At 41.6% G+C, this 25,320-nt stretch overlaps 1 protein-coding gene and 2 non-coding genes across 16 annotated transcripts in view; 2 read left to right on the forward strand and 1 right to left on the reverse strand.

The window, feature by feature from the left end:
• Magi2 (membrane associated guanylate kinase, WW and PDZ domain containing 2) overlaps positions 1-25,320 on the forward strand; it is a 1,485,406-nt gene that overhangs the window by 870,217 nt on the left and 589,869 nt on the right. The window lies entirely within an intron of this gene.
• Gm23570 lies at positions 3,012-3,115 on the forward strand. The gene has a single exon (XR_003956047.1). It is a non-coding gene; the product is annotated as a U6 spliceosomal RNA (small nuclear RNA).
• On the reverse strand, positions 24,717-24,844 carry Gm25761. The gene has a single exon (XR_003956104.1). It is a non-coding gene; the product is annotated as a small nucleolar RNA SNORA17 (small nucleolar RNA).

A 25,320-nucleotide genomic window follows, 5' to 3' on the forward strand; every position in this document is an offset into this window, starting at 1 on the left:
GTTCTGATTCTTTGCTTATTTGTGGTTTGCTTCCTGTTTTCTTAAAAACCTTTATGTCAACAGGGCTTTGGAGATAGGACAGGGGATAAAATGTGCTTAATTTACCATGCATTATCTTAGTTGGCTTAAACAATTAAGGTAATATCATTTCTTGAAGGGATTAATAAGGTATTTACAACATGAAACCAAATTTCACTGGCTTCCACAAGCAAAAGGCAAAAGCATATATTTTATGTGATTCTAGGACATGAAGGCATTTGCTCAAAGGATTCAAGTTTCTCTTCTCAACTTCCATGGAGTCTTCTGTGCAGGAAAATATACAAGTGCCAGTTCATGGGAGACTTCCCAGGGAAATGCAGGGCTTACAGACAAGATGCCCTATGACATCCTTATGAGTGACAGAAGATCAGAGGGCCATGTCCTGTCACAGGCCCTGAATTACTGCCCAGCTTACTGGGCAGGCCAGGCATCTCTCCTCTAAGCTGGGCCAGGGAAGGACTCACACAGTAAATCAGGAGGAAAACCAGGACCTGAATACAGAAAAGTAGAATGTGACACAGGGCACAAAGTCAAAGGTCCCAGATGACTACCCCTAACTTCACAGGTGACGCTTGCTCCCTTCTGAGAGAGAAAGCTCAAAGGCAGCTTAGTTGAAAGCACTTTAATTTAGAAAAACACTAGTACTTCCGGTTTTATAAAAAGTCTTATGTTAGTGCTAAGGACGCTCAGTGGTGGCTTGCTACTCTTGGGAAGACTGTAGTTCAGTTCCCAGCACCCACTTGATGCCTTGCAGCATCTATACCTCCAGTTTTAGGAGCTCCAATGCCCTCCTTTTACCTCCATAGCTTCCTGAATGTACATGATGTATGTATATTCAATCCAGTACACACACACACACACACACACACACACACACATATACACACACACATACACACATACACATACATACACATACACAAACATACACACACACATAAACACACATACACACACACAAACATACACACACACACATACACACACACAAACATACACACATACACACACACACACACACACACACACACACACACACACACACACGTATAATCAAAATCTTGTGTTTGTGTATGTTTACCTGTTTTACTCATTCTTGACTTTTGCAGAGCTCTAGGATCTGGATATTTGGTGCGAATTCTGAAGCCAGGGATGAAAGCTGAAGTGTGAGCCACTGCAGTGGAGAAGCTTAGAAAGGAAGCAGAGGGAGAGTCTGTAAAGTCAGTATGCCATGGTTTACAGGCTGAATTGCAAATGGCTTCTTCAAAGTTTCTAATGTTACCGTACTAAGAACAATATGCGATCCACTGTATAATAAATCATTTGACCATGTGCATGGAGAGGCAAGGGTGGGGAGAGAGTGAGGGTGATGGGTATATATGTAAGTACAATGCCTTCACAGAAATTAGTGAGCTAACCAGCATGGGTTCTGCGAACTGAACTCCCATTAATTTTTAATGGCTGAGCCATCTCTTCAGGAGTCCCTCACCCCATGCCCCCCTTTTTACTTTTCATTGATTCTTTGTGAACTTTCTATCATATACCCCAATACCACTCATCTCCCGATCCCTTCATATCTGCCTTCCACCCTGTACCCTCCCACCTCCAAAAGAAAAGAAAATCTCCCCCATGGAAGCCACATTGTATTGTATTTTGTGTCCCACAGTATACCATTTTGCCCAAACAACTTGACTTACAAGTGTTCATTGCAGTGAGTCTGGTCTGGTTTGAGGTCTCTGACTTCTGCTACACTAGCAATACTGAATCCTCCCTGGGACTCCTTTCTGAAATCCTGTTGTTGCCCTGTGTCATGGAGATCCTACAGCTTTGGATCTGTAGGACCAGTCCCTTCACACACTCTAGCAGATGATAAATGGAATGGATGTTGAGGGGACCAACTCAAAGCCCTGAATCTGGATGTGGGTGGTAGCTGAGCTGGTCAGGCAGCTAGCTCTTCTGGTCACATCCCAACAGGGCCAACTCTCTCACTTTTCTCAGGAAAGGGGTGGAGCCAGGTCTTCTGCACTCATCTCCTTGGGGTTAGCTCTCCTGCATGAATACCACCAGAGCCAGCTCTCCCATCCATCAGCTCAGCACAGTGCTGGGACATCAACACGACCTTAGACTAGGGACATCAACATGACTTTTGGTGGTAACAGAAGCTTCAGACATTAACACAGACCCTGGCGGCAAAAAGACCATAGACCCAGACATACCCCTACCCTGTCCTCTGCAGCAGAATGGACCCGGACATAGACCCAGCATCAGCATGAGCCTGGATGTTCCCACGGCTTCAGGTGCCAGCACAGGCCACTCAGATCACTATATTTCCCTCGAGGCAGCATGGCCATCAGACATCCACACGCTCTCAGGCAGCAGCCCTGACCACTGTCATCTGGATGGCCTTTGATGGCAACACGGGCCACAGACATCAGCATAGACCCTAGAGACTGTAGGATCATGGGCCCGAATATGGCCCTTGGCAGCACCACAAATCCAGACATTGCTGGATTCCCCGGTGATTGTGCAGGTTGCTCCCGTATCAACCCGTTCCACTTCTCTCCGCAGTGTAAGACCTGCGCGGCTTTACTTTCTCTCCCATCTTTCCCTCCTTCTCATCTTTCCACCATATTTCTGCTCATTGTACTGCTGACCCCTGCAGGCACGTGTCTCTTTCCTCCAACCTCCCCTGGACCACAGACCCCAGAGGAGTGCTTGGGTGTCTGTCTCTCCTCACCCCCCTTCTAAAAATACAGGATGTATGAATAATTTCAAAGGGAAAATGTTCACTAAAATAGAAGAGGACAAAAAGACTTAGAAAATCAAATACTGTACATTCATTGAAAAAGAATCCTTGTTTTTTACATTTGAACAGATTTCAAATCAAGACAATATGTTGGGTATACATGCAATTCCATGTTGTTGTTTCATGTTCAAGTTGCATATACTATTATACAAAATTGTGCAGGGGCGTGCTCACTTTGGCAGCACATATACTAAAATTGGAATGATACAGAGATTAGCATGGCCCCTGTGCAAGGATGACATGCAAATTTGTGAAGTATTCCATAATTTTTGGAAATCAGTCTGGAGGTTCCTCAGAAAATTGGACATAGTACTACCGAAGGATCTAGCAATACCTCTCCTGGGCATATACCCAGAAGATGTTCCAACTGGTAATAAGGACACATGCTCCATTATGTTCATAGCAGCCTTATTTATAATAGCCAGAAGCTGGAAAGAACCCAGATGTTCCTCAACAGAAGAATGAATACAGAAAATATGGTACATTTATACAATGGAGTACTACTCAGCTATTAAAAGCAAGGAATTAATGAAATTCTTAGGCAAATGGATGGATCTGGAGGATATCATCCTGAGTGAGGTAACTCAATCACAAAAGAACACACATGATATGCACTCACTGATAAGTGGATATTAGCCCAGACGCTTAGAATACCCAAGATACAATTTGCAAAACACATGAAATTCAAGAAGCAGGACCAAAGTGTGGATAGTTTATTCCTCCTTATAATGGGTAACAAGATACCCATGGAGGGAGTTACAGAGACAAAGTTTAGGGCTGACATGGAAGAAAGGACCATCCAGAGACTTCCCCACCTGGGGATCCATCCCATAAACAGCCACCAAACCCAGACACCATTGCATATGCCAGGAAGATATTGCTGACAGGACCCTGATATAGCTGTCTCTTTCGAGTCTATGCCAGTGCCTGGCAAATACAGAAGTGGATGTTCACAGTCATCTATAAGATGGAACACAGGGCCCCTAATGGAGGAGCTAGAGAAAGTACCCAAGGAGCTGAAGGGGTCTGCAACCCTATAGGAGGATCAACAATATGAACTGACCAGTAACCCCAGAACTCATGTTTCTAGCTACATATGTAGCAGAAGATGGTCTAGTCAGCCATCATTGGGAGAAGAGGCCCTTGGTCCTGTGAAGATTATATACCCCAGTACAGGGAAACACCAGGGTCAGAAAGTGGGAGTGAGTGGGTTGGGTAGCAGGGCAGGGAGAGGGTGTAGGGGACTTTTGGGATAACATTTGAAATGTAAATGAGGAAAACATCTAATAAAAAAAGATTATGCAGGGGCTTCATTTTGAGCTCAGACATCTTAGGACACCAAGCTGCCAGTCCAGGAGTCCAATGTCTTTCCAGCTTCTCCCATAACACTCATCTTGGCATGCTTGAATCTAATCATGAGATCTTCTCGCTCACTCCACCTGGGATCCTTCCCTGGCAGTCACAGTTGTTCTTTCCCAAGACAGAATGAGTCTGATGACCTTGACTTTATCCTTCTTCACTATGCATAAAGTGATAGTCGGGAATGACTGCCTCCTAGAATAGTTCTCAAACATGTCCTCTGATTTTCATCCCCTTCCCAACAATTTACCTTATTTGGAGATTAGGGACATTGTCCAGATTCAAAGCAGCACCCCCTAAAGGCTCTCCAGGTTCTTTCTCCATCCTGTAACCCACTGATCTTTCTGCATTAATAATCAGTCGTTTTCGCATTCTTGCTTAGAATTCCCCCAGGCACTTGCCAACCTTAAGAATGAAGTTCAAATTCCTTAATCAAGTTTATTTAGCTGGCTTTCTCTGCAGCGCCATGCCCTGTCCTCTGCCCCTTTCCCTTTAGATTCCAAGTTTAATCTTCCACATAGATGTGAACAGGACATGACCTTTCATAATTCAGACTTTCCCATCTCATATGAGTCCTCTCACAAAACAGCAGCACTTCCTTTCCTGAGCTTACACCTTTCCCCAGCTGCCTAGTGTCCTGGCAGAGCAGAGCTCCGCATGCCAAATCCTTCCCATTCAGCCACCATACCTCACTACAAATCTTTACCGATATGAGCACTAGACTATGCAGATGCTGCGCGGTTACTCTCAGGTCTACGTCTACTTCTATCATTATATTTCCTTCATGTTATACATGATTCAAAGAAAGCATTAATACACCTAGACATGTACTATTGACACATTCTCCCTTAAAGGCAACCTCAGGAAGAATGTTAAGTCTAACATTCTTCACGTTCATATTCATTCATATTTAGCAATAGTTTTTAGAATATACTTTTAACATCATATAGAGGTAATAGAATATAGTAGTTACAAAGTGAAGCATATCAGGTAACTAGTTTTCTTTGCATAGATTTAGGCAAATTTTACTCAAGAATGGCTCAGTAAATCGAAAAACAATAGTATACCAAATGTCACACAGATTCTAGAATAATTTGAGTAAAGATTCTAGGAAAAAAATGATGGTTATATTCAGGCAATAATAGAATAGTCTGACACCTTAGTATTCTTGCTCTTAAATCCCTAAGCACAATAAATGTCAATTTGACATTAAAAGATCCAGTCACTCTGGACCAGTTGCATGTACAATTAGATAAAAATGAAAAGTAAAGAGAGTTAATATATTTCTCTATGAGTCTACCATTATTCCAGCCATCCCATGATGGGTAAAGCATCCGTACCTCTTCATTTGTCTCTCTCTTAATCTACCTTTCCTTCCCCCCTCCCTCCCTCCCTCCTTCCCTCCCTCCCCCCTCCCTCCCTCCCTCCCTCCCTCCCTCCCTCCCTCCCTCCCTCCCTCCCTCCCTCCCTCCGTCCCTCTCTCCCTTCCTTCCTTCCTTCCTCCATCATTCTTATTTGTTTCACTGCCCCAGTCTTTTTATTTATATCCTATGAGTTATAAAACCCAGGCCTTTTTCAGCTTTGCAGACAGGGCGCTGCATTATTATCTACATCATCTGCGACTGCATTCTAAGCTGTGCAAGACTCTGTGGTATTAGAAACCAAACAAAATCCTTCATGAGACCCGGAAGGATTTGTTTACTCTACTATTTTTAGGCAAATATTCATAGTGTATCAAATAATCTCAGTACACTGGACTATGTCTAATAATTACTCAGTGCTGTTGAGTACATTTGACAGGTCTTTACTACTTAAAGATGAATTTCCTCTCCTTCTCATCTACCTAACAGATTGCCTAGGAAGCTTCTGCTCCACCAATAACTCAGAAACAATCTTTGAATAAAGGCTTTCACTCCATCTTTTATTGTATCCCCAACAACTTAATGTTCTGCTTGTACCTAACTCTTACACATGTGTGGCATCCATTCCTACATGCAACCTCCTTAGTCACCCACACTTCGGACCCAGCTAGATAGAGTTGATATTCATGGAGCTAACTTGTACTTTGCTTAGTTGGTTCTTTCTTGTATTTGTGTGAGTAAACAACAGTAAAGACTGTTGCCCTGAAGGAGAGTAGACTCAAAGCAGGATTCCTGATGCCATGGGTGACAATTATAAGGAGAGAGGGTGTCCATTTATTATCTTCTTCACTGAGATGTCCCGTAGCTTCCTAGAAGGCCTGTTAGATATCACTTACAGAACGGGTTTAAAACTTAAAGTGGTTGATGGTGGAAATTAATGATAGGAAAACCTTCAGGCATGGGTGAGGTTAATGAACACAACACAGAACTCCAAGTTCCAAGTCCTGAGCCTGTGCTCTCTCTATTTCTAACTCTAAGAGAGTTGTTTGCTCCGGACTCACAGTAATTAGCATTTACATTATCTTGGGGCCAGGAGATTAATGTTTGTCCTTCTTTGTCCTTAGCATCTACCACTGCATTGATAGCTGCTACCAAAAAAAAAAAAAAAAAAAAAAAAAGAAACCACCGTACACCTCATCCTGGAGTTCCATTGTCTTTATCTACTGTCTCAACTTCTCTGCTGCAGTAGCTTGGCTCTGTCTTCCCTCCCGTTCTTGTTCCTTCTTTTTTTATTTCCTCCCTTATATAGGTAATCTTTATAAACTGTATTTTCCCAGAGGAAAAAGCCTTACTTTTGGTTCTCATTTATGAGCATATATCTTTATCTCTATCTATAATCTATCTAACAAAGGCTAATTACACAGGAAATCTGATAATAAATTTCCTCTGTTTAAGGACACCATCCCCAATCCCTCACTCTACACAGAAGCTTCTCCTTGTTTCTACCCTGTTTCTCTAAACGTCAACCAACATATTCAGGGTATCTGGAAATCCTTTTTATTTTTTGTTGTTGTTTTACTTTGACTTATTTCAATCCATTATTGAGATGTAAGAACCTTATAGTAGATCCCTATATTTATATTGTTTACTGCCCAATGAATTTGGGTACTGTATGGTGATTAAAAAAAATAGCAAATGATTCTTACAATAACCCACAGTACTAAAGTAGGTCTGAAGTGCCGGCCCGGTTTTCTTTAGATGAGAGAATTCTGATATCCTAAGCTGAACTCGCACTCAGTATTAGGATCTCTGGAAGTTCTTCAGCACCATCAGCACCAGAGCACAAAACCAGAAGCACTGTACTTTCTTAAAAGCAGTAATTAAACTTGTTAGATGAGAGGGTAAACAGAAATCTTCTCACGGTCTAAAAAGACAGATCATTTCAGAAAACAGTACAATTTCTTGAACCTAATTTTATACTGAAATCAAATACTACTTTAAATTCAGGTACAATTAAATATTTGCCTTTCCGTGGGTTATATATAGTTTCCTATTAAGATGATTTGTTTTTAATCTGACTCCTAGCAGTATGGGACCAAGTTGATAGAGAAAGATTCTGCAGCAATTTTGTCTAAAATATCTCTACTCAAATTAAGTAGCACAGGATAACTTCGAGGAAGAAAAATTTTGTGAAATAAAAGGACACAACCTAAAAAATGATAGGCATGTGTCTGAGCCATGTATTGGATCCTGAAGACTGTGGCAGAGTGGAGTGGTGACTGACCATCAAAGGGGCGCCATATGTGGCAAGAGAGATAGAGAAAGCGGAGTAGGGGCGAAGCTTGCACACTCCCGTTCTACCTACCACTAAAGCCAGGAGCTCCCACACATTTGTCGACATGTTACAGATACATTATTAATCCCCCACTCACCCCAATCCTGAGCATCGGCCATCTGCAGTTAACATTGAGAATGTTTATCTTCAACAAGAGAGGCTGTCCTAAGCTAACACTTCAGAAGAATGGCTTAACCCATTTACTCTGAAACTCTGATGGCTGACATGAAACTAGTGTTCTCCAACTAGTCAATTGATGGCAGGGAAGTTGGAGAGCTAGCTAAGAACTTAAAAATCTCAAAGGCCTTTATACAATAACTTGCCTTTTGCTTACTCCAAATAAGTACTCTTTGCTTCCATTTTGTGCCCAGAGACATCAAACCGAAGTGGCAGCTTCTGGTCTCTGTTACATGAAACAGTCATCTTAAGGGAAAAAAAAGCACTAAAGTGCTGTAAGGTGTGCAGTATCGGTGCCTCCAGTGCTAGACTATGACAAAAATATCGGGCACAATGACTTAGGAGGTGAGGAATCATTTGTCTAACATCTTAAGATGTTTGATGCTGTGGGACATTTGATCACTTTGTTAACCCCAAGATTAGGAACTGGAAAAACTTCGTTGTGGTGTGGCTCAGCCCTAGCACACACCTTTAGCCCAAGAGTTTTCTATACCCAAGAAATGGAGGAAGCCACCAGTTGACGAGTGAACATAAGGAAGTACAAAGAGGGTCTTTGAGTTGAAGGTTATTTAAGACATCGTGGGGAAGGAAAGGAAGCTTTGACCTTCTGGGACACTGGTGGAGTAGGAAGGTCAGCTGGGCGCTTTCTCTGCCTCTGCGGTGCTAGGCATTCACCACAGCATCTGGCTCTTGAGTCTTGATTTGATAAACTCGAACGTTTGGAATTTTGTTTTAAAAACAGCAGTTTGGGTCCATTGCTTTTGGTTTGTGGTGAAGCAGAACATCATGGTATTGAGAGCATAGTAGAGAGGGGCTACTGACCTCATGGAAACAGAGAAATGCAGAGATGCTGCAGACAAGATAACATCCACCAAGGATATGCCCCCAGTGTCCTGTGTGCTCCAGTGTATCCATCACCCCCCAAATAATGGCATCCAATTATGAGTCCAGGCATAGGTCAATCCATTGACTAGGTTAGAATATGATCAACTCATATTCCATGATGAGTGGGAACCAGGTTTTAGCAACAGGAGCCTCAAGAGCAACCATCTGCCCATTACCTGTGCCCTGTGACCATCACCTCTTGGTTTCAGTCTCATCTGCTTGGTCCTCTCCTGCCAAACAAAAAACAAAAAACAAAAAAACAAAAAACCTGGTATGTCAGAAATGAAGTCCTGGTATCCTTACGCCTGTGATTAATATTGTCTGGGCTCCTAATTGCTGAAGAATAAGAAATATGAAAATGGTTAACAAGGCACATATGGGTCCCTGATTCAGCATCCCCCCATGTATGCAGCCTGCAATCTGGTCATCCTGCAACTGTCCCACTTCCCACATTGTGTCTGATCTCTTGGGTCTCGGAGTCATGGACCTGATTACATTGTCTGACAGCCTGTGCAAATATTAGCCTGCCCACTGCTTAGATATGCAAAACACCATGATTATGATTTCTGCCCTGTATAGTTGCTAAGTGTTTTTTTTTTCTATTCTATTTAATGCTGTTTTTCGTTGTCACCATTTGCCTCTGTTGTATTATTTTTCTCAAAATGCTATTAGCACATCTTCCATTAGGGAAGCTCCTTGTTTTTCCAAGTCCTGCCTTTCTGAGTGGGGCCTTCTGACTTCTCTTCTAGTCGGGGATCACAGTTCTCTACATCCAACCTCGCTCTTGTATACATCTTGTGGGGGCTCAGCCACGTCCATTCTTTTACCCATCTTCTCTGCTGCTATTGTGCTACAATGGGAAGATGAAGTACGTGTGACAGACGTGGCTGAATTGTTTTCTCTCTAGTCCTTTGCTCAAAATGTGCTGGCCCTTAGCTAGGCACAGTGGTACATGCCTTTAATCCTAGTATTTGAGAGACAGAAAGAGGGAGATCTCTACGAGCTTGCAGTGTGGGCTTCAGAGTGACTTCCAGGACAGCCAAAGCTACATAGTGAGGTCCCATCTCAACAAACAAAACAAAATTTTTCTAACCCTTGGTCCTAGATCTCTGAAATGTAGTTATGCTTATACCACTTTAAAAGCTGGATTCATTCAGGTCTACAACACAGTTTTTCCATTTGAAGACATGTTTTGAAGGTCTGGGAAAAGGAACTTTTTTCTCATTTATTTAAATTTAAACTTATCTTAAATAACAAACAAAAACATGATACCATGTGAATATATACATACACACACACACACACACACACACATATATATATATATGGGATACCATGTGAATACACACACACACACATATGGGATACCATGTGAATACACATATACACACATATATGGGATACCATGTGAATACACACACACACACACACATACACACACACACACACACACACACATATATATATATATATATGGGATACCATGTGAATTTTGATATGTATTTATTTGTATAATGTTAGAATCAGAGTCAATATAACTGTCTTCTCAAATATTTGTCATTTATGCCTGCTAAAAACATGAAAGTACTGTCTTCTGGCTTTGCTGAAATGCACAGTACTTCATTTTTAGGTATACACATTAGCACACCAGACTTCCTCTCTCTGACTGTAACTAATTACCCTGTGCTCATCCCCTTCCTCCACCCCCCCTTTCTCCCACCCTCTGGTGAAGATCATTTGAGTTTGAATCCCTGTGAGAATCCCCATAGAAGTTAGATATGTAGTCCTTATCTTGTGGTGCCTGACTTGTTCCCTTATTCTAATGATCTCTAGTCCCATTCATGTTATTACAGGTGACAGGGTTCCATCTATTTTGGCCAAATAGGTGTATTTAGGTCTTTGGGTGTATGTAGGGCATTTTCTTTATATAATTATTAGTGTGTGGACATTTGGGTTGTTTGCATTTCTTGAAGGTTGAGTCCTTCTTCAGTGACCTGGGTATTCCAATGCCTCTTCTCCATGCTGCTCCTATTTCCCTTGAAGTTGTACCTAAGTAGTCGGATTGCTGGATCAGTGTAACAATTTGAGGAATCTCTGGATGTACACTTGCCACAGTATCTGCCTAACATACATCCCACCAGCAGACTTCAGGTTAAGATTTATTTATTTTTATTATATGTAAGTACACTACAGCTGTCTTCAGACACTCCAGAAGTGGGAGTCAGATCTCATTACGGATGGTTGTGAGCCACCATGTGGTTGCTGGGATTTAAACTTCAGACCTTTGGAAGAACAGTCAGGTGCTCTTACCCACTGAGCCATCTCACCAGCCATATTTTCTCCACTTCTTCATGAGCTCTTTGTCATTGGCTGGCGGTTCAGTAATAGCTGTTCTTAGTAGGGAGTCAATGTAGTCCAGATACACACTTCCCTGATAATGTGTGTTGTTGACCACTTTTCAAATACCTGTTAGCCACACTCCTTTTAAACAGGTTATCATCCTCAATATTATTTTCTACTGAGTCCCCATGCATTCTGGATACCAAGTTCTTTTTTTTGTTTGTTTTTGTTGTTGTTGTTTTGTTTGTTTGTTTGTTTGTTTTTGTTTTGTTTTGTTTTGTTTTGTTTTTTGAGACAGGATTTCTCTGTATAGCCCTGGCTGTCCTGGAACTCACTTTGTAGACCAGGCTGGCCTCTAACTCAGAAATCTGCCTCCCGAGTGCTGGAATTAAAGGCATGCACCAGCACACCTGGCCCAATTTCTTATTAGATATATATCTTGCAAATATTTTCACCTGTTAAGTAGGTTATTGGCTATTCTGTTGATTTTTTTTTCCTTCTCTGCATGGGGAATTTTCAACTGGAAGTTCTGATTAAATGTTTCTTTGCAAATGTCTGCTCCACATAGTCTTATTTAATGGACCCTCTTTATTATTTGTCTCCATTTGCTCTTCACTCCCCTCTAACAAGAGAATTTTTTGTTCCTACCACCAGACTCAATTAAATGTCTTTAAAGTTTGCATATCACACCTTTTGCCCCAAGAGGCATTTCCTTGGATGTTTTGTTTTGTATGTTTGTCTTTAGTGTTTGTGATGTCTTGCTCTGGTGACATCCTCCCAGTTGATCCTTTTCTTGCTCTTTTCTTTTATGTTCTTGGCCTTTCTAAAAAGAAAGCTAAAGCTATGCAGCTTGTTGACATTCAGTAATGTGACACTGAGGAAGCCAACTGTGACCTCTAAATACATACCATGTCTTCAGTTTAGTGGGAAGTGGTCAGAGACCCTAACTTAATTTTTCATGTTCCAAATGCTTCCATTAGAAAAAGCTAACCTACAATCTATATCCTGTATTCCCATCCTAATTCTCACTAGGGCGGTCAGTTTGGCTAGAGGCTGCTTGAATGTTAGGGCTCTGAAGTTCTTTTTATAAAAGACTGCCCTCATTTACTCAGTCTCTTCTGAGTCTTAAGTTTCTCTCACGTTCTCTAGAGTATAGGACACCACCCGACCAACTTGAACACAATCCTTTCTGAAGTTCTATATATGACCTTTTTTTCCCTCCCCCTCCCAATATGTGTGTGTGTATGCATGCATGCATGTGTTAATACAATCTATAGATTACATGTCAACATTGTATTATTCCTCTATTGTTTTCCACATAAATCTTACATAGGGTCTCTCACCGAACCTTGAACCTGATATTTTGACTAGAGTTGCTAGTCATCAGGCTCCTAGAAGTCACCTGTCTGTGCCATCCCAGAGCTTAGCTTAGAGATGCATAATACCACACATGTGCCTTTCCCATGGGTGCCTGAGACCTGGAATGAGCTCTCAATGCTTATGCAGTGAGCACTTTAACTCCATCAGCTCCTTTAGCATCATATTCTTTTCTCACTGTTGATGCTGGTTAAAACTTTAAAAAGTGTTTGTCTTGCATTCACAAAGCTCCGAATTCAATCCTTAACACTATTCATTCCTATAATCGTAGGACTGAAAGGAGCAGGCAGAAAGATCAGAGAAGTTCAAGGTCATTACTGCTGTGCATGGAGTTTGAGACCAGCCAGTGGAAAAAAACAAAAACATAAATCCCTGAACTCAGTATTCCTTTATGGAATAGAGCTGATCTCTCTATAACTAGTGAACACCTGCCCCACCTCCTCCCACCTCACACACATACACACAAACCTTCTACGAATTGTTTCAAGATGCTTCCATCTTTTTAATAATTGTCTATTTAATATCTATTTTAGATTTTAGTTCTTCTCAAAGCCCCCATATAGTTGGAGATTAGTCAGAGGAAATGGTCTATAAAATATTTGCTGAGAGACTAAATAAATGAACATAGAGAAGAGAGTGAGGAAGGAGGACACTCTTTAAGAAATGACAGAATATGCTATTTAGTTAGTCTTTTGCAAGCTGAGTACTTGTCTCCAGAGACACAAGCCATTCCAAGATCCCACCAATATTCCTCCCATTGCAGTGACTCTAGGGAAAGCAAAGTAAATTGCATTGCCCCTAAAGGACACAAGAAGAATTTCCTTTATTTACTGTGGTTAACCAACAGTGGAATCCATCACCAGGGCATATCTCCTTTGGGTTAATACTAAAGAGATCAATACAAATATATTTCCTAGGGGAATCAGGGAAAAGGTAAATGACTTGGTACTGGCCTTGTGGTTTCTGGAGCGATGATACCCTCACTCCAGAGCATTCACCCTGGTCAGAATTACCAGGAGACCTCAAGCACCATAAGCAGGGAGGACTTTAACTTTTGAAAGCTTTGTTGCACATTGAGAGAAGAAGCTGTGGGGATTATGCCAGATGCCCCTGTTTTTAATCATTCCAGCTGCTGGGATTATGCCAGATGCCCCTGATGAGACCTCTGAGCTGGGCTCCAGAATCCACCTGCTCTCCTGAAATCCTCCAGCCCAGGGCCTCCTGAAAAGCTCCTCTTCACGGGTAGAGAAAATAGAATTGGCGTTCCAGAGCATTCCCTTCCTCTGTGACTCCCCGCATGGCTGAATCTTCAAATTGCTATGCTAAGCACATAAAGTAATTCGCATAAGTGATAAATTTACAGGCACAATGTTCTTCCTGCAAATCTCCTCCCTCTTCCATCTCTCCCTAAGAAAGAGAAATATAATTTCAACTTTGTCTTCCCTCTTCAAATTGTTTATCGTTGCTTTAGGGTACACAAGTGAATGTGTTTTATTACTGATCTCAATTTATGCTGTTTCCAGAACTGCAATTCCATAGCAGTTTGTCAATATTATCTTTCCAAGAGGAACCAAGCAAACTGCCAGGATGCATTTTTAATGGCCTCCTGTTGGTAATTAAAATGTCACTTATGAAATAATAGCCTGTTTGTTTTACCTGAGAGGAGAAGTAAGTGCTCAGTTTTACTTAGGTGGCATTGCTCTTTCCATATTGAAGACCTGTATTTACAGTAATAGAAGAATTATGTATGTACTAACATGTATTGAAAGCAAACAACCACTCCTGGTAACATGGCTTCCAATGTGGAGCACTCACAGGGAGTGCAGCTTAGATCACTCCTGCTGGCTTTTGGCTCCTCCTTCTCCCTAGTACAACTCCCACCTTAGGAAGTAGAATCTGAAATTAGGTTCAATAAAGCATTTTAATGTGAACATTGTAAAGAGCTTCATGTCAGTTGTAATGAGTGGGTGCTAGGCTGTTGTTTTAGTTTTGGATTTTCTTTTGGGATGAAAATACAGCATGTAGAGAGATCAAAGCCCCATGCCCAGGTCATAGGTCAATCAGTTGTCAAGCAGGAGCATCCTGGACAGATGATTCTGCTCACTTCATACTATAGAAGGTGTGACTAGGAGCAGCTACCCCGCTAGTGGCTTTTGCAAATTTACTTACTTTAAATATTTAGATAATAACCACTGTGCAACTGACAAACATCAGGCCAGTGAAATGTATTTAGTATGTTCTTAAGGGTCTTCTACAGAACACTTAGGGGATGATCGAAAATTACCACGGAACAAATGCAGTACCTTAGGGGTTTAGGGAAAACAACAGCAATTCCTTTTGAGATAAAAACACAGGAGGACTCTGCAGTAAGAAAGCATGGGTGTGGCCTCTGGGAGAAGACCTGTCCTGCTACTACAGAGGGTCCAGAATTCCTTTTCCTTTGTCATCCTGATGAGGCTCAGCTCGCACCCCTCTCTATGCCTCACTATCTTTATTTGTATGGTCAGAGTATTATACTAAATGGACTCCAAGGAGCTTTTCAGGAAGCCTGTCTTTTTAACCAGTGCTTTCTAAGTCAATTCTCAATTTAAGTGTGCCATGGAAAGCTTGCCACGCAGACGGGTATAGCAACTAGAAAATGCTTAATTATAACAAGCACTTCATGTCCATTGTGAAATGCAATTGAGGCTGTCCAAAGTCATCTTTAGCTCCAGATATATTTCAGTGGTCGAGAACTTGCTAAGCACGAGCAAAGCCTTAGTGTTTCCAAGTCCTTTATTCCCAGCCAGCACACCTGCCCCTCTGCCTTACCAGTGCAGAAAGCAAGAAGTGCAAAGCTCTCAGTTCAGCTCCCTGCAGCCGCACAGACGATAACTTCCATTTTACATTCATTCTCCACCGGTACCGCCCACTGAGGTACCTCCTCCACGGCACATGCATTGCCTCCCAATAACTATGTAATTTCCACTCAAGGGATTTTGAAGTTTTAATTAAATTAAATTCTGGAGAGAAAGGCCCATACACATGTACATCTCAGAATTCTAAAGTGGGCGTTCACTTTTTTCTGTGCCAAAGCAAACAAAAAGGGAGGGAAATGTGATGCAGCGTTCCCAGACAGTTGTGACATGGCAGGTGAGAGAGAGTTAGGCTGGGAGGTAAAAGGACTAACACTGAGGCACCTGTGCTTGCAGGCCTGGAACCCTGGATGTTGCTCAGGGCTTTCTTTATTTCATTCATAGATGGAAACCATTATATTACTGACTTTCGTAGAAAATACATGGTTTTAAAAGATCCCTCACTAGAGTCTCACACAGTGCATAAATACTGAAACAGAAAACTCTGGCACTGTCCAGAAGGCTTCATTATGCTTTCCAGAGGTCTTCAAGATACACAGCTTTTGTTCTCTCTAGTTCTGTTTCAATGATCTTTAACTGATACAATAAGGAACCATTTCATATATAGATCTATGCTTTTATAGATTATAATATCATAAATCCTAGGACTTTATAGGAGCTCTCATGGGGCAGGCAATATGTTACATTCTTCTCTCCCCCACAGCTTCCACTTTCATTCACTGTGTATGAGTGTGTGAGTGTATACGCATTTGCGAGTGTGTGTTCATGAGTGTGTATGACTAAGTATATGTCTGAGTGTGTGTTTGAGAGAGTGTGTCTGTGAGTGTATATTTGTATGAAAGTGTGGGAGTGAATGTTTATGAAGGTATGATTGGATATTTGGGTGTGCATGAGTGTGTGTGAGTATACATTTGAGTGTGCATGTGAGTGGATGTGTGTTTCATTGTATGTGTGAGGTGTGTATGTAAATTGTATGAGTGTACATTTGAGTGTACTTGTGAGTTTATAAGTATATATGTGTGTTTGAGTGTGTGAGTGTGTATGAGTGTATGAGTCTGAGTGTATATGTGTGTGAGTGTGTGAGTCTTTGTTTGTGTGTGTGTGTGTGTGTGTGTGAATGTATGTAAATCCATGTGTGAGAATGTGTGAGTCTTTCTTTTTCTGTGTGTATGAGTATATGTGAGTCCATGTTTGAGTGTGCATATGAGTATGCATGTGAGTGTGTAAGCATGTGTGAGTGTTTATGTGTGAGTGTGTGTGTGTCTAAGTATGCCTGAATGTGTATTTCTGTGTGAATGTGAAAGTGTGCAAGTTACATGTGTGTGGCTATGGGTGTGTCTGTGTATGTGAGTGTGTGTCAGTGAGAGTTTATGAGAGTATATCATGTGCATGTGAGTGCATTAGTGTGTTTGTGTGTTTGAGTGTGAACATGAGTGTGTGTGAGTATTTGAGTATGTATTTGAATGTGTGTGTGTGTATGCATGCGTGATATAATATTTTACCTGTAGCATGAAAACTCTTCCCCTGTTGTGTAATTGCCACTTGGGAACCACTACTTTAAATGTAACAGATTCTGATTTTAAGTTTGGCGAAGCATCTTTGATGCCACGGACAGATGTTTCTGCCTATAGCAGAAATCCAGGTAGAATGTAGAAGATGGCACTTTATACCACTATATAAAGTATAATCAAACTGCTGGAGTTAATCAACTGGTTGAATTCAGCCTCCTGAAAACTTTATAAACTTGCTTATTTTTGTTTATAAATACAATCCATAAATTACATCTACTTCAAATGATTTCAAAAAACAGTAACTGAAATAGATACTATTAATTGAAAATCTAAAGTTAATTAAAGCTTACCTAAAGATGGGAAGAAGTAAGCTACACTTTTCAGTGAACAGCATTTTGATGACTGAATTAGCAAATATAAGTAACAGTTAGCAAAGAACAATCAGCTATAAGAGCTCAATGATGCTTATTTCAGCTTTCCACTGCTCCCTTTAGGGACTGCTAAGCATCCTAAAAAAGAGCATGCCTTAAGATAACTATGATGCAAACACAAATAAAATCAGGCAATACCAAATGTTGGTGAAGATGTAAAGAAAGCTGAACTTTTATGCATTTGAGGTGGAAAGAAAAATGTATACCTATATTGGAAAATAGTATGGTAGCATTCATACATGGTAGTTCCCATACATGCTAGCAATTTTAGTTTTTGATATGTAAATCAAAGCTTGAGAGTGGCTGCCTCAAGTGGGTGTTTGTGTATTGATGGTACTGCAGTGTCAGTCACAATAGCCAAAAGGTTGGAAGCAAGCTAAATGATGTGGATGTAAGGGTAAGTGAAGTGTGATGCAGCCCTTACAGGATGTGATTGTCCTCAAATGGGGATGGAATTCAAGCCTGTGGTATGACATGGCTGTAGGGAGCAGAGCAAGCCTTGAATGAGTGACTTACTGAGTGAATGTGTGTCTTTGACACAGGTAGGACCACATCAAGGATCCCACACCCTCAGCCTCAGAGCAGTGTCAAAACCTTTCTCAGGGGACTGGGTGCAAGCATTGGCAGAGTATGTAGGAAATGTCCACCAAAGCTCCTCTCACTCCAATGTTTATGGCCCAACGACTGCCTCTGTACAAAGACTGCTTCTACCTACATCATCTAAACCAATTTCCTTGATCCAGCTGTATAACCTGAACCCTGCCTTCTTGTTTTTCTGTATGTAACAACCCCACCTCCCTTTTCAGCTGTATGCAATAATCCAAGCTCTCTGCTCAACTCTCTATAATAAGCACACTAAGCTTCCATTGTGATATGGCTTCCCCAGTCAAGTACTCCTACTACCTGATCCCTGCTTTTCTGTTTGCATCTTTCATTCCCTCATCACCTCACTTCTCTGGTCAGATCCAAGCCCCTTGGAGGCCATGTGACGATGAAGGATAGGATTCACCCCAGAAGCTGTTATCCTAAGTGAAATAAGCCCCTTCAGCACACAAATCCCATGCCTAGAATGCTCAAATTCATGAGAACAGAAAACAAAATGGCACTCGGAGCAATGATAGGTTGGGAAGTTTTGATTTGAGGAGACTAAAGTTTGAAGAAATAAAAATGCTTCTAAGATGGTAGTGGTGATTGCACAATAGGAGAGTATTCACGCCCCTGGACTGCATGTTTTAAAATGATTGAAATGCTAAATTCCATATCATCTATGTTTTGTTCCAATGAGTAAAAATGGAAGCTCGGTTGGAGGGACAGACATAATGGACTCCCTGCCTTAGTTCAGTCAGCCATATATAAGCTAGAATTTACCCAAAGTTTTCCTTCTTCAAGAATTTGTTGTCAGCTTCAGTGTCAGATTCATAGTTTTTTTTGTGAAGACCAAAGCATTGTGTATGTGCTGCGAGGATGGGAACTCAGAGCTAGACCTTCTGGTGTGACGCCAGTACTTTAGTACTTATCAGAGCTGAGTTCAACGACCAAGCTGGTTCTGAGCTGCTAACTGAACAATTCTCAGGCTGCCCTGAGATAGAGGACACTAACGTTTCTGGACACTTCCCATGCACACATGTTTTATTGCCATTCTACATGTGCAGTCTCCTGAAGCTAAAGTAGTCACATAATCCCCATTTTCTAATTGGGTAACAAGCTGAAAAACAAATAAGGAACTTGACCATAGCTACATAATTTTCCGCACTCAGTCATGATTTCATAATAAGGGATATGCATGTGTATGTGTATACTCTGAATCTCCATATCTTCATATACAAATGGTGCGGAAGATGATAGTCTACAGTATAGATAGTGTTCCTGTTTATGCTCCATGAAGTTAAGACTTGCTCACATCCCATCATGCAAGGCTAGGGAATATCTATAGAGAGCTACTCTATAGCTCTCTCCCAGGTCTACCTGCTTTCCTCTCCTAAGGGATTTCTGGTGATCTGTGGGTAGTGGGGCAGCCATATTCACAAGATAGTGAATGAGGTATATAGTTTCTCCTGTAGGTGTTGGCCCTGTCCTTCCCAGAGTGCCTCTTGTCAATATGCCCAGTGCCCTCACTATTTGTCTACCAGTTGCTGTGGTGCTATCAGCCACTAGCCACCCTCCCCAGGAATTGTGGGACCTTCTACACACTCTCACTTGACATATCTATTCCTTTGCTTACATACCATAGTCCCCTAAGTATATATGCTAGTGCCACTTCCTTGTCTACTTCCTGCTTTCTGAGGTAGAGTACCTTTAGTTCACTGGCACTGCCTTAAGTATAATCACCATTGGTTTGAAACCTTCCTGTACCAACGCACAATGATTGTTGAAAGTAGAAAAACACCCTCTCCTGCTTGGATAACTCTCTTTAAGGCAATATCAAAAATTGGTCACCCCTGTGGCAAAGCATAACAATACACACAATACCCTGTTTTCATAAATTACCCACACAGATCCAGGGATGTGATACAGAGTCAGTCTGAGTGGAAGGCATCAACTCATATACCACACCATTCCTCTGCACTGCTTTTGAGATGATTGCCAGCTCAAAGTGGATCGTCCCTCAGGGGTTCTTTTTCTGGAAGCTGCTTTACCTTCCATGCACATGGTGTCCCGACTGGCCTGGTTCCCAAGTCATCTGTCTCTTCCAAAAATACTAAACTTCCAGCAGCAAGCTGAGCTCAGGCTCAGCGGGAGTATCCCACTATAAATTTGTTGCAGCATCTCACAAAACCCAGCAAAAAGGTACAGCATTTTGTCCATTTTAAAGAGATGGAAATTGACTTGCCGTTAAACATCTACTCTGCTGACATTAAGCATTAAAACATCCAGTTGTTGGCAGATCAAGATTTGAGCCAACATAAGTCCTGTAGCCACACTGCCAAATCCTAATGCCAGCCACCTGCTTCAGTCACCTAGCACAAGGCTATTGCTCCTAGTGACCCTAAATACTATATCTCGTCCTCATTGCCCACATTCTCCATGAGCTCTGTGATTGTGCTACCCAAAGAGCTTTGAGCACCTCATAGTGTTATGTGGGAAAGTAGCATTTTCCCTTTCTGGGTGCTAACCAGAAGAGTCCTCCCTAAGTCCAACTGGTCTAATATCCATTCCTTAAGACTGGCTCTTGCTCTAATTAAAAACTTCTTTTCAAAGAAGCCAAATGTTCTCGGGAGCTAAGCTGACTCAAGCCACTCCACTGATCTGGGCCAATGATATTGAAGCACTGTTTGTTAATATGTTTTGTTTAGCTGTTTTTTCCATCCCACCTGGATTACATAAGCTGTGATTGGTGACCTCTGCTCCTTAGAAGAGCTGATGTGATTTATTCTGTCAGGGCATTTGAGCTCAGTGAAGAAAGCAAAATTGTCTCCATTTGGCTTCCACTGAATTCTCCAGCATGACTCAATTAGCATAGACAAGAGAAATAAAACTCACCTGTAGGTTATCACCACATCCTGTCCTGCCAGTGTGTGATTGTTCCCCTCAGTGCTGTCCAGCACATCACTGATTCTAATTAGACACATATCAGGGGCAAATAAATCTTCATTTGCAATTTCCCCCAGGGGAGTTCGGTTGGGACTTTTAGACGTTGAGGTTGTCCCTTCCAGCATTCAGAATGGATCTAGCCTTGCCTTCCTCTCTGCTAACAGAGATTAGTCTTCAGTTCATTTGTGGAAGAGTTTTGATTTTGAAAGAGTGATGAAGAAAGGCATGTTTTACCCCACAAAGGCTTAGTTTTATTTTTAGATGTATTTGGTTATAAATTATTTTAGCAAGTCATTTCAAAGTGAGCTATTAATAAACAATCCCTATTCATCTCTGCATTCATACTTCTTAATTAGTGACCAGAGTAGCAGCTGGCATCTCCTGTGAGTCTCTACTGATGATAAGAGAACCTTGGAATTTTAAATCTAGGAAATATAAATAGCAGCTAATTAGGGTCATGCAAACATTGACAAGCAAAGGGCTGGGTCTGGTGGCACACGTCCCTAATTCCAGCAACTGGAAGGCTGAGGCAGGAGGAGCATCAGTTAAAGGACGGGCTCAGCCTCAGCCTGGGGACATAAGACACTGTCTCAAAAAAATATAACAAATAAACAACCACAGCTTGGAAACTACGTGAAAGTAACGATATTAGACTTACGTTCTATGCATGGGTAAATATGAGTACAGGGATGGATGAATGGATGAGTGGGTGGATGGGTGGATGGGTGGGTGGATAGGTGGATGGGTGGGTGGATAGGTGGATGGGTGGATGGATGAATGGATGGATGGGTGGATGGGTGGATGAATGGATGGATGGGTGGATGGGTGGATGAATGGATGGGTGGATGGGTGAATGGGTGGATGGGTGGATGGATGGGTGGGTGGGTGGATGGATGGATGGATGGATGGATGGATGGATGGATGGATAGGTGGATGGGTGGGTGGATGGGTGGATGGGTGGGTAGATGGGTGGGTGGATGGATGAATGGGTGGATGGGTGGATGAATGGATGGGTGGGTGGGTGGATGGATGGATGAACTGTGCCTGCACTGGTAACCTTTTCTGGAAAACCTTCCAACACCCAGAGGTGTGCCTTACTGATGTCCTATATCCTTCCCAATCAGGTTTGAAAATAAAGGTTAGCCCTCACACTGAAGCCTGTTGAAGACCCAATATGGCAGGGCTATATTCAGAAACACAAGTCTCTGATATGTTAAATAAGCTGTTCACAAGTCCCATTTATCATCTAAAATCTAGCTATATTTTCAACTTCATTTTTTCCTATCAACAATCTTTATTATTGTTGTTGTTCACATAATGTTAGTCACTCTGACAAACATATCCTGAAAATCTTACAGAAGCCACAATCCAATTCGTGTACTCTTGTCTCATTTGCTTTCTTGAAAGGGCTTACCTGGGTACCAGGCTCCTTCCTTAGGCCGTTCTATCATTGTCAGCAAGGGGCTTCCAGTGTCAAGAAACTAGAACAGGATCGCTTATGACATTGTCACTGGCCCAAACCTCTCATACCTATATTCCATTTCCCAGGTATATGTTTTTATTCTCCTCTATACCCTGGATACCACATTCCCCTTCATTTATACTGCACAGCCATTTTATAGAGCCCGCATTAATAAGCTTCTTTCGGTATGGAGAAGGGGAATATTTATGAGTCACAAATCTTTCTGCTGCATTACTGTCTGATGACTCCTAGAAGCCCTGGATACCCTATGGCTGAAGGTTGTCATGGGCTATTGCTTACTTGCTATATTTTGTAATCGTGTACTTTGCTGGATGGAATAGGGAAGCACTCCTTTTGCACATGATAAGGTTCAGAACACACTCCTAAAACTACAACCACTTGGCATTTGAGAAAATAGCATGAACATGAGTGGGAAACAGAGTGATTTCCCTCCTGTCCTTTCTCTCCTAAAGCAAGAAGTCAGAAAACCTAGAAAGGACTTTCTGACTTTCCTCTGAAATAGTTCAAAGTCCCCCACAGAGATGTACTGCCATGGACCCAGAAGGATGGGGTATCTCTGAAGACACAGGAATACAGTGTGTAAGCAGACAGGCCTTTATAAGTCTATGTCTTAGAATTAGATCATGCCGCTGCATCCAATCACACCTCTGCACATCTCTCCATTTCTTCATCAGTATAAAAACACAGTGCCTCTGCTTGCTAGGACTCATTTCCACATGGAGGCTCTTATGCCACCTAAATATATATTCACACGCCTATTATAACTGGTAATATTTTTAAATTACCTTGACTAGGAGGACTAAGGATACAGCTACATCTTTACAGTAAGATCCTCACAAAAGCACACAAAGATAATAGCAGCAATGGGAAATGATATTAGTTAACACTGGTGAGCTCTAGGGGAAGCATTTCTTCTCTTAACCTAAGTTTGTTATAGAGGACTCCTGTTGAAGAGATTCAGTTTCAGTCTCAAAAAGGGGTATTTCTCTTCATCTAAATACCAAACCAGGTAAATACCGAGAAAAAACCTTTATCCCTACAATTTTAGCCAGCCAGTTTGGGACTTTTCTCTTGAGAAAGCAGCCTGGGAATGATCTTCCTCCTGAAGAGCTGATAATGTTCCCATAGTCTATTGTGATGTGTCATGCTCTCGTGCCGGGGCCAGCTTTTGCCACCGTATAACTAGAAAGCATGAGTGAATAAGCTATGGTACTGACAGTGTGTGTGTGTGTGTGTGTGTGTGTGTGTGTGTGTGTGTGTGCGCGTGTGTGTGTGCGTGTGTGTGTGTGTGTGTGTTTGTATGTGTGTGTTTGTGTTGTTTATCTGTGTGTCTATGTGTATGTCTGTATGTATCTATGTTTGTGTTTCTGTGTCTGTGTGTCTATTTGTATGTCTGCTTATCTGTGTCTATCTATGTGTGTGTTTCTCCGTGTGTGTATCTGTGTATATGAGTGTGTCTATGTGTGTATGTCCATTTGTGTGTGTGTGTGTGTGTTCCTAATTGTATCCAGAAACAACTTGGTGTTAAAAGGAACGGCAAGAAGTTACATCTTTGTTCTCTGTGATGAAGGCACATTAGATGCAGTTTTCCTGGAAGGGCTATAGCATTTTTCTCATTCTCCCCACACTGGTCCACTGTTGTGTCCCATAGCCTCCAAGTAAATGCTTGCCTAGATCTCACAACATTACTTAGTAATGCCTCTACTATCTTGGTATGATTTTGTTTTTGTTTTTGAGAGTTTTTTTGTAAAGATGTAGTAAAATTTTGTATTCCCAGTGACCCACCAATACAATTAAAATATTGTAATTGACAACTAAGTTACTTATCAATTGACTAGAAATCTTAAGGCACTAGGAGTAAGCTATCATTCTCACTTGTGTTTTCATTGGTTGAGAATGGGATGGATAATAGATATTTGTCTACTCTGTAGATGTGGACAGGTCAGGCTGAACATGTCCATGGCTTAAGTTAAAATAATTTCAAGACAATATAGAGTAATATGACTGACTCTTTCCCTACTCAGATGCTTGCTAGAAACTGATTCAAAAGAAATTCTCTGTGGTCTTTTTATTCTAAATCAACTATTTTAACAGTTTTTTTTTTTCTCCTGAGGATTCTTTCAGTGTTTGTTTGTTTGTTTTTATTTATTATTGTCTCATTCCCTGTCTGGGTCCCATAGCACCAGACTGGAAGTCATCTCAGGCTTGCTTTTTTTTTTTCAGGGAACTTTAGACTCCTAACTACTCAGATGTTCACAGATCAGAACACTGAACATAGGCACAGCCTTCTCCTCTCTGCCACTCACTGATGGGCACGTGACACGATAGCCACCTGTAACCCCTCTAGAGGCAGAGGATTCTTACAGAATGCTTCAAGACTCATCTGCTAAAGCAGATCAAGATTTCCTTACCAGGCTACAATAGTTACCTAGTCTGTGGGCAATTCTGCAAGAGGTGACTTTGAATCCCAGTTTTCCAAGGTTTTCAATAACTTTTAGAGACATACTAAGGCAAAGTGCAAAGGACAGAAAGGGAAGGCAAAGAAGTGGTAGGGAAAGCAAGTCAGGGAAGCCTATTGTTGCTTCCTCTGGCACAATCATCAGGCCTATAGGAGTTGAGAATTATGCTCAATATTTAGTCAGTAGTCATACTCTCTGGTAGAAGGTTAAACACGATACAGTTTGTAGTTGCAAATCTGTCTTTCTTTTAGGCAAATGGGGGAAGTCAAGGGTTTTGTCTCTGCTGCGTCTTTACTGTTTTCAGCTCAGCAGTTTGTCTTATTTTAGGGAGACATCTTGATTTCTACACTATTAGTTCTTGTGTGTCCCTT

Source organism: Mus musculus, chromosome 5, assembly GCF_000001635.26.
Source record: "Mus musculus strain C57BL/6J chromosome 5, GRCm38.p6 C57BL/6J".
NCBI classification, from domain to species: domain Eukaryota; kingdom Metazoa; phylum Chordata; class Mammalia; order Rodentia; family Muridae; genus Mus; species Mus musculus.